The sequence below is a fragment of the Equus przewalskii genome, chromosome 19, assembly GCF_037783145.1.
Source record: "Equus przewalskii isolate Varuska chromosome 19, EquPr2, whole genome shotgun sequence".
In the NCBI taxonomy this organism is placed as follows: Eukaryota; Metazoa; Chordata; class Mammalia; order Perissodactyla; family Equidae; genus Equus; species Equus przewalskii.
The window spans coordinates 50,669,992-50,687,575 of record NC_091849.1 but is presented as its reverse complement, the minus strand read 5'-3'; the positions used below and the strand labels follow the sequence as shown (position 1 = coordinate 50,687,575).

General features: G+C 45.1%; 1 protein-coding gene across 5 annotated transcripts in view; it reads left to right on the top strand.

Moving 5' to 3' along the window:
* GSTA1 (glutathione S-transferase alpha 1) overlaps positions 1-17,584 on the top strand; it is a 100,261-nt gene that overhangs the window by 66,526 nt on the left and 16,151 nt on the right. Inside the window, exon 1 of one of the 5 annotated variants that reach the window (XM_070586208.1) lies at positions 17,091-17,399. The exons of 1 other annotated variant lie outside the window; for it this stretch is intronic. The gene's annotated coding sequence lies outside the window, so the exon portion shown is untranslated. Of the gene's footprint in view, positions 1-17,090; positions 17,400-17,584 lie in introns of those variants that run through there. 3 more of the 5 variants (XM_070586210.1, XM_070586209.1, XM_070586211.1) reach the window with 3 other exon arrangements.

Here is a 17,584-nt window from a genome sequence, read left to right as displayed (position 1 = left end):
GATGGGTCCCTCAGCAGCAGGCTCCAACCGCAGCTGAGCTGATCAGCTCCTTGTCCTGTGTTTCTGGATTTTGGGTCAAGAGATTTAAGCAGTTCTCTCTGAGTTGCTGTAGCTCTAATATGGAAAACTCAGGAGCTGCCAAGGGTCACGTTTGCCACTGTGTGAAAGGGAATGAACTGAGAGGAGCAGAGAAGAGACAGGGAGAGGTGGAGTTCCGTGGGGTTCCAGCCCCTGGTCCCTGTTTTTATGATACACTTATGTGACCTCAGACTGTTACTGAGCAGGCCACTAGACTATCACCTTCATGAGAGCAGGGATCAGTCCGGTGTTGCTCACGATGGTGCCTCTAGTGTGTAGCATGGTGCCTGGTATGTAGTAGCACACAACACATAGCTGTTGGAAGAGTGAATGACACATTCCTATGGCACCTTCTATTAATGTCTTCTTTTCTCCTATGAAGAGCCTTGACTCAGGATGTTTAGCGAACTCTATTATCCAAACAGTCCTGGTTATTAACTAGATTGTTGACCTATTCATCCAAGTATCCACGCAACCACTGACCCACCATCCCACCACAGAGATCCTCCTGAGAGCCAGGCACTTCTAGGAATCCCCACAGACCGTGGTCATTGAGGACTTCCACTCTAGGTCGGGGGACAGGCCTCTCAAATGTAATCAGTATTCTCCAGGCCATCCAGCATGGGGGGACAATTGGTTGGCAACAACTCTAGCCCTACAGTATTTCTCTGGCTCAACCCTCATCTCACAGATTTCCCATGGATTTGCCCCTCCCACTGAGAGGCTTCTCAAAAGCTCACACTCTGGTCCTGCATAGCTGTGCACAACTCCACGCACTCCTTCTGAACAGGGAAGAGCAGGTCCCAATTCTGTGCTCCATCAGATGGCTTGGCTGCTCCGCCTGGCCCCGCCCAACAGAGATGGGCCCCGACCTCAGATGGTGTCTAGACCCTCCATCAGAGCCATGTCTTCCTTGCTACTCTGGGTCTGGCAGCCTCTCCCTTGCCTGTTCCTTGGATCCCAGGAGAGCCCAGACAACTCTCATGTCTTTCCTGCGAACTTCCTCCCAATCTCCTACCTGCCCCACCACTGCCTCTCCAGCTATCTCACTGCTACAAAGAGGCTTCCTGTTCTTTTTAGTTTCCTCCCTCTTCCAGGGTCTGTTTCCCTTCCCTCCACCCACAGGTATGGACCACTTACCATCACTCATCACACACTGAGAGCTAAACACATTACCTGTTCTCTCTTGTTTTGAACTCTCCAACACCCATGAGCTTTGGTGTTACCATCCACATTTTAGAGATGAAGAAACTGGTGCTCAGAGAGGTGATTTGTGCAAGGTCCAACCTAGACGAAAATGCCTAATTTCTTCATTGCACTGCATCTGTAAGGTCCACAGAAGCATGAAAGTTTATAGTCTCCGTTCAGGCAGCCTCACTACCCAGACAGTGTCCACAGGGCTTGGGACCACTCACTGGGAATTCAGGAGGCTCATCGGGGCTGAGCATTCATCCCACATGTTCATCCCTGAAGCTAGAATGCAACAGATTCCAAATCTCATGATTCAGAAGACTCCCCAGGGCCTTTAAAGCTTTAATCCATTAGGAATAACATCAGTTTTGGCTGAGTTGTTAAAAATGATTTATGATGGAAAATTTCACACATTTATGAAAATAGAAGAAGAGTGTAATGAACCCCATATACCCATTACCCAGCTGCAGCCATTAGCAACCAGAGATCACTCACTTGGGGCTGTACCCCCACCCTCTGCCCCTCAGCGCTGGGTTCATCTGAAGCAAATCCCAATACCATATCTTTTCATCCATGAACACTTTGACATGAGTCTCTAAAAGTTATCATCATACCAAAAAGTTAACCGGCATTCCCTTCTATCAAGTGTTCAGTCATGGTTCACATTCTCCCAGTTGTATCACTAGTTTTACAGTAACTGCTATGTTAGAATCAGAATTCAAAAAAGGTCTACACATCTCATTTGTCTAAAGGATCTCTCAATCTCTCTTACCTGTAGGTTCCTCCTGCCTCTTCGATTTTCCTGCAATTTTTAAACCTTCTGGTTATGGAAACATGAGAGTAGAGAGTTCTCCGAAAGGTCTTAGTCACTTGAGCTGAAAACAGTTTTTCCTGGGGACCTTAAAATACAGATTCTGATCTGGGAGGGCTGGGGTGGAGCCCGAGATGCCGCATGTCTGACAACCTCCCAGGGCATCTGTACATTGCTGGTCTGGGAATAACAAGTCTGTCAAATTCCACACTCCAAATTTTGCTAATTGCATCTCGGAAGTGATCCTGCTCCCTGTATTTCCCATAAGTTGGTACCTAGAGGCTTGATTGGATTCCAGGGCAAATATTCTGGCACGAATTCTTCATAGGCATACTTTCTATTGCATTACTACAGGAGGACCCTCACGTCGGGCTACCCCCCTGTGAATGATGTTAGATGTTTAGGGTGTCAGCCTGACCTTCCATTATAGATCCCTGTTAGTAGCTTTAGCAGCTATTGATCCCCTCATCGTCCAGAACAGTGGTTCTCAAAGCTGGCTGCACATTAGAATCACCTGGAGAGATTTTAAAACACATTGATGCCAGAGTCCTATTCCAAATCAATTACATCAGAATCTCTGCGTGAGCCCCAAGTAGTGTGTGTGTGCGTTTGCATGAGTGTGCACACATGCAATTGTGCCCTGCAAATGTTGTAATCCCCTCACCAGATTCCAATAGGCACCATGTAGGGTTGGAAAACCATTGGCCTAATTTGTTTTTGTTCTGGAGTCCACAATAGTGATATTCTCAGTCTATCCTTTTTTTCTTCATTGATTTTGCTGAGCTCTCAGCTTGGAGAAGTGCCAGGTGATATGATGCAACATAATGATGAGATGCCCGCTCAGAAAGGGAGCCAGGTGATATGCTGCAAAATAGATGAGCTTCCACTCATACCCTGAAGATGCTCTCTCCTTCTGCTCCTAAAGCCACCCCACCCCTCCCCACAGCCCCCCTCGCTTCCAGGGGCCCTGTCTGCAGAGCCCTCAAGCAGCCTCTGATTGTCCAAGCCTGTCACCCACCAAGTCTACACCTCATACCTCAGAAGCTCCATTGGTGGGGTGGAGATGGGTTTTTGTTTCTATACTATTTTAAATTCTTCAACATGATTATAGGGTATGTTTCTAAAAGTAATATTTTCATTTTCAGAGGAGAAAGAAACTGAGAAACGACCCACTCTGCCTAACTCTGCACTTTTGCCTTAAATCCCAATGAGTCATCGAAAATCCTCTTGAATTATGTCTCTGGGTGGCACAGGATGTTGGATTAAACCATGAAGATTAATTTGAAAAGTGAAAAGTTTCAGCCTCCCCTAATCCCACCGCTTCTTCCAGTCTAGGCTTGTCCTGGCAGGAGGAGGGCGCAGGATCTGCACAGATCAGAAGGAAAAAGATTCGAATGATGAAAACTTGCCACCTGCCACGGGAGGAAAAGCTGGTCAGAGTTTTACTCTCAAATTCCTTTCACCTGTCTGGCTTCCTCACTCTCACCCCCTTTCTATCTATTTTTTAAATGTATCAGTTATTTATTTAACTTTGTAGAACACCAATTTGTGAGGATAAACTCCATTTGTGAGAAAGAACACAGAAGGCACGCAGCCTTGGAACCGAGAAATCACTTTCATTTGGGCAGGAGTTGAGAGTCCACAGCTTTATGATCAACCTTGCGCTGGTCTGTAAGCTTGGACGCTCTCTCTCTCTCTCCCTCCCTCTCTCTCTCTCTCCCTGCCTCTCTCTCTCTCTCTCTGTGCAGAAGAGTTGTAATCAGTCTCTCTGTTGACTGTCAGGAATCCTAAGCATGGTGGAGAAGCCCAGGCTTCACTCCTTCAATGAAAGAGGCCGAATGGAAATGACCGGGTAGCTCTTGGCCGCAGCAGGAGTAGATGCAAGATGCTGGATTCATTCATGTTATTTCTGTCTCAAAGTCGTCAAGCACTTACTTAGCGAACAGTTGGAGAAAACTCTTTATATGATTCCCAAACAAACAGCAGTTTTGACCACCTGTTCATTAAATGTTGTGCTGTGAGTAAATTAGTCAGTTCTTTTAAATAAGTGCCCAAATACCGTGGACACTGGTTGTTGATACTGAGCTCATCCAAGTGACGCAAATAATGATTAACGAAGAAAGGAAGAAGGAAGGAAGTGTGGGAGGGACTCATTTCATCACACAGCTTTTTTCATTTCATTCTTCTAAGCCAGTATTGCATTTGCTTAATTACATTTGTCTCAAGAATATTAAGAAACAGGTAATTTCCTTTAAATGTATAGAACAGTCTCATAGGTACTGACGTACGAACATACCATTCACTACCAAAAATACAACTATCCTACACTTTAATAATTTTTTAAAACTCTGTTCTCAACACACTTGAACCTTTAGTTATAGAGGTTTATAAAGACCTTTCAAAAATCAATAGTTGTGTCTGTATACACATTAATGGTGAATTTAAAGCGGTTAGCCTGCTCTGTAACCCACACACTCAATCTTTTTTAGTCACTGCTAAACGCTCTCTTAGACCCAAAGATGAAAGAGCAGGGAGATTTCCTCAAACCTGGGCAGCTGCACTGTGGTTTAACAGGACAATGGCAAGGAGCCCTGGGGACCTGGGACTCATCAGGATGCCCTGCCTCCCTCCTGGCCTGGACAGAGGCTCCACTTCTCTTCTTTTTGAGAAACCTGGACGCCTATGAATGCAGCTCAGAGGTGAGTTATTTTTTAAATATTTTGTGACATGTTCCATTTTACGTAATCTGGTGATGCAGAGGTTTGAAGAAATTGTGGGGGAAGATAACATGTTCTATACTAGAATGTGAAGAAACCTATGAAACTCTTGCCAGAAAAACAGCCATTTAAATTAAAATTAATTAATGAAGCATAAAATATTTAGGAAAATTCATCACTTTTTTCTAAAATCTCTTTGTTCTGAATAACTTAAAATTTTAAATTAAAAGTTTGAAATCTGTGGAAAAAAGTGCAAAGAATCTATTATAAACATGATTCCACTACCTGGAATGAGAAATTATTAATATTTCATCATATTTGCCCTTAGTCTTTAAAAGAACCACAGGTAGGATATTCATATAAAATAAGACATTCACAGATAAAGCTACAATTCAGTGGGACCGTCAGCCCCACCTTCACTTAAGTAAGCTCTGTCCAGTCGGTCCAGCCTTTATATTGTCAGATTCATGTGTGTGCTCACCGACCATCGACTTGTGTGCCATTTGAAATCATTTATATAAATGGTTCCTTTTGTGTGTCATTCTCTATTTCCCTCCCACACTCAATATCATCTTTTTGAGATCCATCCATATTGAGCTGGAGAGAGAGGAGAAGGCAGATGGTGAGTGAGAGAATTTGGTTCATTCCTTTAGAATTGCTTTTTAAATCTCAATTTGTATATATTGTTCCTTTAAATTAGATCAGAATAAAACATAAACACACAGGAGACGATGTGAGCCCAAAGCCTACGCAGGTCATTTAGAGAGAATAGTCTCCTAGCTCATGGGAGAAAGGACTTTGATAGTCAATTTTAGATCGAACTTAAGAGGGCCCAACGCAGAAGTGACCTCTAGTCCAGCGGCAGCCAGGAGACACCGGATCGACTCCGTCCAGCCTCATGGGTTGAAGTAGTGCAGCTTGGGTCCCTGCCATGATGCAGTCTCCTGGGTTCTCTACACCTGAATGAGTTGATGAATGAATGAACAAATGATGGGTGCACGAATCAAGAAAACCACAGAAGCAAAACTGCGCTTCACGATACATGGCCGACTAGCACCAAAAACGCTGAAAGAAGATGTGCCTCCTTCATGGCAGAGTTGGGAGAGTCCCTGGAATGTTCCTTGGACCAAATTCTCACCCTCAGGAGCCAGGCAAAGGAAATTGCACCAAACCACTCTGCAGTCTCCACTGGATGAAGTCTGGTGTCTTGGCAGCCTAACAGGTGAGAGTCTGTGGTAAGGATGCATGAGTGGGTGTCCAGGGAGGGGCAAGGATTAGAGAACAAATATTTATTGAAAATCTCCTCCTGATCATCCTGACTGCTGACCCCTTTGGCTGCATTATATCTTTAATCTCCTAACAACCCCATGAAATATTTGTCATCATCTCCATTTTTCAGTTAATGAGACCGTGTCTCAGAGGTTAAATGACACATCCACAGTCACACTCCAGGTACTGAGGAGCATGGAAATCTACCCAGGACGAAAGGGAGGGCAGGGCTGCAACCCACACAGACACAGGCCCTGGGAGCCTGTGAGGGCCTTGAACCAGAGGACTTCCCTGACAGCGAGGAGGCAGAGGGAGCAGAGTTAAGGCTACATGTGTTCCAGAGCTGGAGTTAGGGCTCAGACTCGCTTAGCTATAGCTCCAAAGATCCTAATTCTTTCCACAGACACAGAATGCTGATTCCTTCCTTTTTATGGAATTCTACAATCTACCTCTACTTATAATCTCGAAAAAGGGATGTTACTGCATTAACTTTACGGTACATGGAGTGGAACTAACATTTGTTCACTGTCTGTTATACAAGGGGCATGTTCACAAATTTATCTTCATTGAATCCTACAAAAATCAGCTGAGGTGGACGCTGCTATTACTTGCATTTTACAGCTGGGTAGACTGTGTCTAGAGTAACTTGCCCGATGTAGGTGGTGGACCTGAGATTCAAATCCACTTCTATGTGAAACCAAAGTCTACGACTCGTTTTCTATATTAGTTTTTTCAAAATATGCATGAAAATCCTTCAGTGGATTGTGAAATCCACCAACTTTTAAAACGAAACTGAAGACAGTAGACACTATCCAAGTGCACTATATGGAGACAAGGTGAGGATCATTTCAGGAGTTTTAGCTTCAGTCATAAGTGTGATGCACGCATGGTTGTGTGCACGCTCATTTGGTCACTGTGATGGTAAGAGAGACACTAGTTGTGTCCAGTCAGCAAACTCTGAAAGCCCTTGTTCCATCCCAGGCTGCGTGGGTACTCCATATAGCAGGGGACCAGAGACTGACACCCAGTGGCTCCAACAGCAGAAATGGCTGGTTCTCTCGTGGGTGTGAGCGGAAGCACACAGTACTCATGACAAGCAGGAGTCCCAAAGCCAGGACTTAGGGAGGAACACTTGCATTTTCTCTCCAAATCCCAGGCTCTGTTTAGAAAACACTAAGATTCTTCTTGCAAAATTGTATTGTTGTGGGGTTTGGGACAAAAAAATACTTCTCTTTACCCAGTGGATGTGCTGTGGATCCAGGCTGGCCCAGGGAGAGAAGCCCAAGGCGCCCTGGCCTACAGGACAATCTACAGCATCCTCTGGGAAGCACAGGACGTCCTCACCTGATTCGACCTGACTCGTGTCCAAAGTTATAGGACCACCTGATAACCAGACCCCACCTGCTCTGATCCCATTTTAATGACTTTTTTACATGCTGTTTCCTTTGTCCTATAAAGAAATAACTCACATACCCATGCCTTATAAATTTAGCCCTCCCCTCAACTCATTGCAGCTCTTCACTGCCCATGGGTCCTCTCCGCATGCTGTTCTCTGAATAAAGGATCACTACTACCAGAGCTTGAAAGGCCAAGCAATCTTTCTTTTGATTCCTCAACTCACTGAGCCCACATCAGATGTATCACTGAAAAAGTGCATGTGACTTGAATTTTAGATATCAAAATGTTTTCAACATCAACATCATTAATGGCGGACTCAATAGCCTAACCTTTAGGAACTAAAAAATCCTTTGGAAACATACTTGATCAACTCGTCTGTCTTGTAATTGGAGATAGTGGAGTTTCTACTTTCCTATCACGGAAAATGGAGGTGCTGTAAGGAGCAGAATGAGCAGGAGACTAAAGCTGGCACTATGGTGGGAGGTGTGTTTGCTGTGGCCTAGAGTTCACAGAAGCAAGTGACTCACACCTCACACTCAGCTCCCTTCCCCTTTGACTGAGGATCAAGTTACAAAGGGAAAGGAATCTTATCTTACATAATATTTTATCATAATTCTCTTCCTTAAGGCAACTTTCCTCACCTCCCACTAGGAGGTTTCCAAAGGCCTGGTCAAGACTGGGGCAAAGGTCAGCATATCCTAAAGCCTAGCTGGTCAACAGAAAATGAGGACTGGAGAGATTCCATGATGTGCCCAATTAACACACGTGTGTTCCTGATTGACACTCAGTGTCCAGCAAGTGTGTCTACCCTCAACAACAACCCAGGAAATAGCTTCTAATGTCCTATTTTAAAGATGAGGAAACTGGAGTTCACAGACACACAGCAGCTTCCCTGGGCTCAAACATTCATCCTCAGATGTCAGGTCACGTGATTTCAGGTTTGACTTCCCCGGGTGAGACTTAGGCTCTCTCCAGGCTTCTCTCTGAGACTCCTGTTTGGTGTTTCCCATTCGGAATCCACCAGCCAACCAACAGTTGAAGGGGAGGGAGAGAGGGAAACATCCAATTCATGAGTTCTTCTCTGTCAGCTGCTTTTAGGGGCTTGACAAGAATAAACATTGATAAAAGTTGTGCCTTGCTTTACTTTGACATCCTAAAACTCTACTGTGAGTAAATTGAAGACTAGCATCACTACACTTTACCTTAATAGGGAAGCAGGCTTATATTCCACAAATGCATATGTGCATGATAATTCCAGGGGTAAACTAAAGGAGCGATGCTGGGTGGGTGGGGGGGAGGGGTCCTGCTTACAGCGTTTCTTCGCAGAGAGAAGGGAGACTGGAGCCAAAGCCCAGCTCCTTTCCTCACAAGGAACAGAGACCCCGGCAGGTTGTTTCATCTCTGCACTGCAATTTTCTCTTCATAAAATAGAGTTATCTCTGCTTGTGAAGGCTGTAGAGAGAGTTAAATGAGATAATGTACAGAAAAATTCATCATAGGCATCAGCAAATGCAACTTCCCTCTTGCTCCCGGGTCCTGGGAGATGAGTGAGTCTGAACACACCAGGGAGCACATGTGTCTGCTTTTTCTATCTGTCTGTGTGTCAGTCTGTCTGTCTATCTATCTATCTATCTATCTGCCTATCTATCTGTCTGTCTATCTATCTCTTGACCCTTAAAGTCCAGTAGTAATAAGATTACATATAGTATATCTCTCCAGACTTTTCTCAAATGTCACAAAAAGGCTCTTTTTATAAATAAAAAGAGTGATTAGTGATCTTCACTGATTGCTTAACCTACATTGCAGGAAGATTTTGGCAAATGTTTGGTGTCTGGCACACCATTAAACACAGCCTTGCATAGCCCCAAATGTGGCAAATCACAGTTTCTGCCCCAGAACACTGAACCCCACATACCCTTCTCCCCAGGCCTGCCCCGCTGCCATTCGCTCCCTGACCTGGACTCTGTCCTGTGCCCAGGCCCCCTATGCATGGGTTCCAGCCATTGGAATGGGGGACCCACTGCTTGTCTCTCCAGCTGTTCTCAGCACTCGGGCAGGTCTCCCTGTCTACACTTGATGAAACGATCATGTCTCTCTAGCGTCCTCTTGCTTGCCTGGGAATGCACACATTCTGCTCATCCTTCTCTGACACCGTTTTTCTGATTTACATGTAGAAGTATTTCCTTCTTTTGTTTTTATGCATCAGGATCCAAGCAAGGTCCACACATTGTATTTGAGTGATAAAAAGAAATATATTTTGAAGACATGGGTGAATGAACATGGATGTCAGGCGGGGGGACTGTCGGGGAATTCTGAGGAATTCCCAAAGCCCAGACTCGACCCCTTAGGTCACTGAGGTGGGCGTGGAGCTGTGCATGGTGTCTCAAGAATACAATCCTATTTACGATCGCAACAAAAAGAATAAACTATCTAGGAATAAATTTAACCAAGGAGATGAAAGACCTATGCAATGAAAACTATAAGACATTATGGAAACAAACGAAGGATGGCATAAGGAAATGGAAAGATATTCCATGCACATGGATTAAAAGAATAAAGATTTTTAAAATGTCCATATTACTAAAAGCGATCTACAGAGTCAGTGCAATCCAATGAAATTCTTCAAGAAAACAGAAGAAAGAATCCTAAAATTCATATGGAACAACAAAGGACCCCAAATACCTAAAGCAATCCTGGGAAAAAAGAAAAATCTGTGGGCCAGCCCCGTGGCCGAGTCCTTAAGTTTGCATGCTCTGCTTCAGTGGCCCAGGGTTTTGACAGTTTGGATCCGGGGCATGGACATGGCACTGCTCATCAAGCCGTGCTGTGATGGCATCTCACTTGCCACAACTAAAAAGACCCACAACTAAAAATGTACAACTATGTACCAGGGGGCTTTTGGGAGGAAAAGGAAAAATAAAATCTTTAAAAAAAAGTGAACAAAACTGGAGGCACCACAATCCCACACTTCAAAATATCCTACAAAGCTATAGTAATCAAAACAGTGCTACTGGTGCAAAAACAGACACTCAGATCAATGGAACAGAATTGAAAGCCCAGAAATAAAACCACACATCTACGCACAACCAGTCTTCGACAAAGGAGCCAAGGATGTCCAATGGAGACAGGACAGTCTCTTCAATAAATGGTGTTGGGAAAATTGGACAACCACATGCAACGAATGAAAGTAGACCATTATCTTACACCATACACAAAAATGAACTAATGGATTAAAGACTTGAAGATAAGACGTGGAACCATAAAACTCCTAGAAGAAAATACACGCAGTACACTCCGACATCAGTCTTCGCAGCATCTTTTTGAATGCTATGTCTACTCAGTCAATGGAAAGAAAAGAAAAAATAAACTAATGGTACGACATCAGACTAAAGAGCTTCTGCAAGGCAAAGGACAGCAGGAACAAAATGAGGAGACAACCCACCAACCTGGAGAAAATATTTGCAAATAATATATCCGACAAGGAGTTAATTTCCAAAATACATCAACAACTCATATAACTCAATGACAAAAAAACAAACAACCCGATCACAAAATGGGCAGAGGATCTGAACAGACATTTTTCCAAAGAAGATATACAAATGGTCAGCAGGCACATGAAAGGATGTTTTACATCCTTATTAGGGAAATGCAAATGAAAACTACAATGAGATATCACCTTACCCCTGTTAGCGTGGCTATAATCACCAAGACAAAAACCAACCAATGTTGGAGAGGGTGTGGAGAAAAGGGAACCCTCATACACTGCTGGAGGGACTGCAAACTGGTGCAGCCGCTATGGAAAACAGTGTGGTTCCCGTGGCCAAAGATCTGCCACCCAAGTCACCTCCACAGAGAGTCCCTGGCCCAGCCATCTGAGTCCTGTCCCTCTCCCGCTCATCCTGTTACACCACCCAGGCCACTTAATGCCCAGTGTTAGCCGTTCCTCCAATGATTCCCATAGAACATGGTTCACAGCCCTCTCCGTGTGCTGTTGCCCAACACTTGCCATGGTTGCATTTCTTGAGACTCCACCTAAAATATCCCCTGATGGTGCAATTCTTTATACAGTTTCAACCAGTGCACAATCCAGGAGATTTTTTTAATGTTCCAAACAGAGCTTCCTATATGATGTTTTTAAAAATAAAACTTTAGTGACACATATACACCTACCATCATGTCAACCTTTTCAAGTGTACGTTTTTGTGATTTTTAATAAAATCACAGAATTCCAACCCTCACCACACTCTAATTCCAGGATATTTTCATCCCTTCCAAATGAGGTGCTGTGTGTTTTCACAGGCATTCCACGCTCTTCCCTCCCTCCAGCCCCAGGCAACCACTCAACTACTTTCTGTCTCTATTGACGTGAAGTTCCTGGATGTTTCATGCAAATGAAATCAAGCAATACGTGCTGTTTGGACTGGTTTCTTTTATGTGACATAATGTTGTCAAGGTTCCTCCGTGTTGTAGCCTGCATCAGGACTTCATTTCCTTTCATGGAAAAATAATGTTCCATTGTATGGTTAGACCACGCTTTGTTCATCCGTTCCTCACCTGTTGGACATTTGTACTGTTTCCACTTTTTGAAGATTATAACCAACACTGATATGAACATTTGTTCAAGTGATAGTGTGGGTGGATTTTTGATTCTCTTGAGTATCTGCCTAGCAGTGGAATTGCTGAGTCATAGGGTAACTCTAGGGTTAACTTTTTGCATAACTGCCAACAGGTCCATAGTGTTACTGAACCTGAAGTGAGTTTGCTCACCTCACCCGTTCTACAGCAAGCCAATCTCTCACACTGGGTGTAGTGGAAGAAAGTAGGAATTTTATTTTTGCACAGAGCTGAGCAAGGAGAGAGGGCAGCTAACGCTGAAATCCCAAACTTCGAAAAGCTAAAAGGAAGGGTTTTTATTTGGGCCTTTAGGTAGGGGAGGGGGAGCATATGGCCTTGCTGGTCGGAGCTTTCCCACCAGCCTGTCTTTGGCCTTGAGACTACTTGCAGAGAGGAGGGAGCCCCTCACGTTGCTGGTCAGCAGCTTTTCCACCAGCCCGTATCTCTTTGCGGGAGGAGATAGTCCAGGTGCTTTTCCTTGACGGTGTCTGTCTCCATGGAGGATAGTGGATTCTGGAGCCAGGAAGCCAGAGAGCAAGCAGGGAATGGGTGTTTTGCTTTTAACCCCATGTATGCTGGGTTAAATGTGGGGAAACTGATATCAGGGTCAATATCAATAGCACGTTTTAATTTTAACCATGTGGTCCCACCACAACAGGGAGGAGATGCCCCAGATGTGTTTGGATTGAATAAATCTGCTGTTTCTTTCCTATATCAAAATGCTGGATGTAACCCTAGCATCTTTTTTTTTTTTTAATTTTTGTGGAAGACTAGCCGTGAGCTAACATCTGCCAATCCTCCTTTTTTTTGGTGAGGAAGACTGGCACTGAGCTAACATCCGTGCCCATCTTCCTCTATTTTATATGTGGGACACCTACCACAGCATGGCTTGCCAACTTGTGCCACGTCTGCACCCGGGATTCAAACTGGCGAACACCGGGACGCTGAAGCAAAACATGCACACTTAACCACTGAGCCACCAGTCCAGCACTAACTGCAGCATCTTGAGTTCCACATCTGCTAACCCTTGTCAAATGGCCACTCCGTATAACTGGCTCATAAGTTTCCTAGTCCCCAATCTAGTAAATTCTGGAAGATAAGATTCAGTTCATTTGGGTCCTTCCCTTCCCCAGCCTTATCGTCCAGACCCTCAGACACTTTGTCCTCTGTCTCCAGCTGTGGGCTGGTGTGCAGCTCCTAAAGGCTTGAGCACCTGGAGTCATGACTCCACCATCCTCCTGCCTTCTAAGAATTCATAAGAATTTGCAGACCTCTGTCACAGTGCCCTCTCCGTGGGCCGCATCCTCTTCTATAATCCCACTGGCTTGAGTCCACTGCAGGTTTCCTGTCCCTCATCCTCCGAGGTCTCTGCTGGACTGAACCTCAGTCTACACCACCGAGGCCACACTGGTGGTGATCGTGATCCCCCGACACGGTCTTGGTCCCTCAAGGAAGGACCTAAATTGTTCCTATTAATTGTTGATGAAAGAGCAGGAAAAATACCGCACAGGGCTCTCTCCTTGGTGTCTCTCCCAGAGAGGTTGTGTTTGGCGGCGTTGTAGTTGAGGATGGGTCTGCTCTGCACCAGCTCCATCCCATCAATTTCCACCACTGGCACCTGCGGGAACATCAAACTCCCATCTTTCGAAGGAAGAAAACGAAAGGTAGAATGAAATATTTCCTCGATCACACTGTTGTTATGAAAAACTGTTGGAACGACTGAGGATATAAAAGGAAACAAAAAATTATTCCCTGGGAACATTTCCAAGGAAATAGCATTTTATTTCGCTTCCTTGTAATCGTTTTTCTTCTCCATCTACCCTTTACTTTTTAACCTATTCTTTCATTTCTCTTTCTATCTCCCATCCAGATATATGGTAGTTCCCTGTGTTTTTTCATTGATTTCTCTTCATGGATATTTGAAGAAGAAGTTGGGAGAGGCTGCTACAGGGCCACCAGCTGTTTGCTCTTCAGTGGGGAAGTTCCCAAAATACATCTATCAAGTTCCTGACATTAAGGCCAGTACTTAGGGAGATTTCTATGGAGGGTGTTTCGTACGCTCTTCAAATCCCACCATTGGATAGTGTGTGCAGGGGGCCTGTCTTCCGCAGACACTGCTGCTGGCCCTTGTTCTTTCTCTCCCTCCCCACAGGCTCATCTGGCCTTCCAACTAACTCAACACCATCTTGTCATCTGAATCTATAACACTGCTAGGACATCACCTTGTCAACCCATCAGAGAAGAGATTTCAAGGCCTGTTTGCTCTCCTTTCTCTCACCTGTGTTCGGTGGCCTTGCTCTGAGGGCTGTGGGATCCTGAGATGAAACAGCTCAGTCGTGGAGCAGAAATGCAGGAGAAAGCAAAGACAGGGATCCACAGGGCATGGGGGATGGTCCTGTGACAAATGATCAGAGAGTTCTAGACCTTCTTGGCCCTGAGGGAATTGCAAGAGCTGCTGCAGGAGCCCCACCCTGTAGGTGTGAACCTTTGAAAGGCCGCTGCTACAGAGTTCAGGGGCCAAGGGTTCCATGCTTGATTAGAAGAAAACTGACAAGTTGTCTTTTATCACAAAACAATTGGCTAATACGTTCCTTTTCAAGGTTGGCAAGGAAATGATTAAGCACAAGATTTCAGCACATTTGGACTCTCTCTGCCAGTCAGTGGGCTGTGACCTTTTCAAGAAACTTACCGTGAGGTTTTCATGAATTGGATACAAGGACGGAGGCAGATGAGAAACCTCTGCCATGAGCAGAGCTGGAGCTGATGTCAGCAAGGGGCAAGCAGATCTCCAGAATTGTTTCATATTGGGTCACAGATAAAATACAGGACACCCAATTAAATGTGAATTTCTCACTAATAATAATAATTTTTAGTATAAGCATGTCCTAAACTTTTTATGGAACATACTTATACTAAAAGATTATTTATTGTCTATCTGAAATTCATATTTCACTGGGAATCCTCAATTTATCTGCTAAATCTGGCAACACTATGTGTATACTTTTGTCTCTGCCACGCTCAGATCAGCCTTCCTAGCCTCAGGGCCTTTGCACATGTTGTTTGCTCTAATTACAACCCTCTACAGAGCTGCGATTGTCTTTCCTCTATTTTGTCTTCTCTTCCTTTATTTTGACACTACACATTTAATATCAGTTTCCCCATAGACACTGAGCTCCTGGGAGTAGGGCCTTCATCTTTTTATCAGTCAAGACCCTGAAGTCTGGCACAGCCCGTGCACATATTAGGAGCACAATAAGTAATATAGGTTTTAAAAATTATTGAATGCAAAATTTCTAGTACACACAAAACTAGAGAGAATAGTGCTACAAACCTCAACATGTCCATCCCCTGCTTCAGCAATGGCCAACAATCTTTTTCATCCTTACCCTGTAGTGAGTGGTAAACTGGCCTCCTAAAAAGATAAGTCCATGTCCACATTTCTGGACCCTGTGAGTGTGACCGTATTTGGAAAAAAGGTCTTTTTCAGATGTAATTGAGCTAAGAAAATTGAGATGACATCATCTGGAATCTCCTGGTGGGCCCCAAATCCAATGACCCGTATCCTGATAAGAGAAGAGAAGACGCAGACACAGAGGGTGAGGTGAGGCGAAGATGGAGTCAGAGGTTGAAGTAATGTGTCCATGAGTCGAGGAAGCAAAGAACGCAGAAAGCCCCCAGAGCTGGGAGAGGCAGGAAGGCGCCTCCCCTGGAGCCTTTGAAGGAAGCATAGCCCAGTGACACCTTGACCTTGGGAAACATAGTAAGTTATCGGGGAAGGACTCCTTCTAAACATAATCCGACTATTCTCCTGTCACGCTCAAGGTTCATAATTCCTTCATTTCATTGAGTGTTCAGCGTTCTAATTCCCCCACATCTCATGAAGGTTTCCGTACAGTGGGTTTGATAGGATCAGGCCCAAGGGAGGCCCACACACTGCATTTGGTGACAGGAATAAACATATTTGGAAGACGTGGGGGAATGGGCACAGATGTCAAGCAGGTGGGAGTGTGGGGGAATTGGGAGGAACTCCCAAAGCCCAGAGTTGCACCCTTAGGTCACCAAGGTGGGCATGGAGCTATGCGTGGAGCTCTCACCATAGGTGAGGGAGCCCTGGGGACCCCACAGGGCCCTGCCCAACACCAGAAGCTCACAGGGCAGTGGGGGAGGCAGTGGCCTTTAGGTTCCTGAGAGGTTCATGGGGCTCAGTGGGGGCCTGGAGGAGAGCCCATCTCCCACTGGGAAGCTTGAGGGCAGGAGCTGAGGGTGTCCAGGGGGAAGGAGCTGGCCAGGCAGTGCTGGCATACGTGCCCAGGTAGGAAGGCAGGAGGCCCTGCCTAGCCCAGGCGTGTGATGGGGCTGGAGGGTGGTGGGAGGAGGATGTGAAGAGGCCGCCCTACTGGAGATGGCAGTCACTGAAGGAGTTCAAGAAGAAGGGGGTGAGACTCAGATCTGCACTTTAGGAAACACTCTGGCTGTGAGCAGAGAACAGACTAGAGGGAAGTGAAGCCTCAGGCAGGAGCCCTGGGTGTGTCTGCTCCCTGCCCCACCCCCCACTGTGGGGACCCTCACACTCAGGCCAGGAGAACTCAGTGTGCCAAAGCCCACAGTTTCGGGGAGAGTCTTACTCATTGGCCCTGGGGGTGGCCAAGCTGGAAATCACTCCCAACCCAGGCCCTCGGGCCAAGAACAATGACTTTGTACACATTCCTTTATCTGTAATTCAAACACAGAATCTGACATCTATATTCGAATTGTCATTAGCTGAAGCAGGGGGATGGGTACATTGGATGGGCACCATACAATATTTAGGACATACTTCTAGTAAAAAAATTATTTACTATTTGTCTGAAATTCACATTTCATCAGGTGTGCTCTGTTTTGTCTGTGACCCGATATAAAAATATTCCAGAACTCCGCTTGCACCTTCCTGACATCAGCTCCTGCTCTGCTCACAGCAGAGTTTCTCATCTGCCTCCGTCCTTGCATCCAATTCATGAAAACCTCACAGTAAGTTTCATCAAAAAGCCATGCCCCACTGACAGGCAGAGAGAGTCCAAATGTGCTGAAACTTTTTGTTTTATTGTTCAATTTGCCAACCTTGAAAAGAAACTTATTAACCAATTGTTTTGTGATAAGAGGATGACTTGGCAGTTTTCTTCTAATCTAGCACAAACTCTTAGCTCCTGAACTCTGTAGGAGTGGCTTTTCCTCCACTGCACCCGTCTCAGAGGGAGGAGTTATTCCATTATAAAAGCAGCCTGGCAACTCATGAGGGGCTGGCATTGAGTTGCTGAGCCAAGCAGGAGACAGACTTTAAGAAGGTAAGTGCTGATTTTATGGATCTTCATACCCTGCCTCACATCCTCACATGTAGGTCACCAGAAAAATACTTTAAAATGTGTCCTTAGCACAAGAGAAATCTGTTTTAGACTCACATCATGCTTAGGGGTCAGTTCAAGTTTGTTTATTCAATTGCAGTTGGATCATCTTTATAGAAATGGGAAAA